Here is a 1,802-nt window from a genome sequence, read left to right on the forward strand (position 1 = left end):
GATGATCGATATTAAAGTATAGTACTAGTACTTGCATGATCATGTATATCCATTTGATAATTGTTTGGTTTATTATTGATTGTGTTTTGATTCTAGATTCACTGAGTAAACTAGTTGCTCATGACTCATTCGTGTGTGCAGGTAACCCTTAGGCGGGAGACACTTTACTCTTTTGGACGGAAGGAGCGGCCAACCAGCGGTAGTATTTTGTTGTCCTTGCAACGTACCTTTTGATGTATATTTACTTAAAACGTTGTTGGGCGATAGGCCGTAGGGTAAACTATAACACTTTGTAAGATGTTTAAAGTAAATAAATAATGTATAAAAGATGTTTATAAATCACGAGTTCTCATATGATATTAGTCCTTGTCCGGGACGAACTAACTATCGAATATTGCTTTATCGGGTTGAAAAGCCTAGAGTAATATCCGATAGGAGTGTCTCTGTTCTTTGGTTGTTGGTCTAAGGTGATCGGATTTATTTCAAGAACCTCGGGTCGACCATCAGGGAACATTGACCGTGTCATTTCCGGTTATCTACGATCGGGGGTGTCACAGTGGGTGTCCGCCAGCACACACAGGACGTCTGTGGCTGTCCCTGGCTGTTCGTCAGCACAAACAGGACGTTCGTGTGTGTCCGTCAGCACACACAGGACATCCGTGTGTGTCCGTGTGTGTCCGTCAGCACACACAGGACGTCTGTGGCTGTCCGTGTGTGTCCGTGTGCGTCCGTCAGCACACACAGGACGTCTGTGGCTGGCCCTTCCCGTGGACAGTTCGGGTGATTTTGGCCCACGTGGGCTGTCTGTTCAGTACACACAGGACGTCCGTGGGTTTCCGTCAGCACACAGAGAACATCCGTGTGTGTCCGTCAGCACACACAGGACGTCCACGGCTGTTCGTGTGCGTCCGTCAGCACACACAAGATGTCTGTGGCTGTCGATCGGTACACATATCAGCGAGTTGGTCCTTCCCGTGGACTGTTCGGGTGATTTTGGCCCACATGGGCTGTCTGTTCAGTACTCACAGGACGTACGTGAGTGTCCACCAGCTCACACAAGACGTCCTTGTGTGTCTGTCAGCACACACAGGACGTCCGTGGCTGTCCGTGTGTGTCCGTCAGCACACAGAGGACATCCGTGTGTGTCCGTTAGCACTCACAAGACGTCCATGGGTGTCTCCCGGCACACACAAGACGTCCGTGTGTGTCCGTCAGCACACACAGGACGTCTGTGGCTGTCCGTGTGTGTCTGTCAGCACACAGAGGACATCCGTGTGTGTCCGTAAGCACACACAGGACGTCCACAGCTGTTGGTGTGTGTCCGTCAGAACACATAGGACGTCCGTGGCTGTCCATCGGTACACATATCAGCACGTTGGTCCTTCCCGTGGACTGTGCGGGTGATTTTGGCCCACGTGGGCTATCTGTTCAGTACACACAGGAGGTCTGTGGGTGCCCGCCAGCACACACAAGACGTCAGTGTGTGTCCGTCAGCACACACATGACGTCCGTGGCTGTCCGTGTGTGTCCGTGTGTGTCCGTCAGCACACACAAGACGTCTGTGGCTGTCCATCAGTACACATATCATCACGTTGGTCCTTGGACTCAGCACGCTGGCCCTTCCCGTGGACTGTTTGGATGATTTTGGCCCACGTGGGTTGTCTGTTCAGTACACACAGGACGTCCGTGGGTGTACGCCAGCACACACAGGACGTCCGTGGCTGTCCGTCAGCACACACAAGATGTCCGTGGCTGTCCGTGTGATTCCGTGTGTGTTTTCTGACGGACACACACGGACACAC

Source organism: Brassica napus, unplaced genomic scaffold, assembly GCF_020379485.1.
Source record: "Brassica napus cultivar Da-Ae unplaced genomic scaffold, Da-Ae ScsIHWf_401;HRSCAF=624, whole genome shotgun sequence".
Classification (NCBI taxonomy): Eukaryota; Viridiplantae; Streptophyta; class Magnoliopsida; order Brassicales; family Brassicaceae; genus Brassica; species Brassica napus.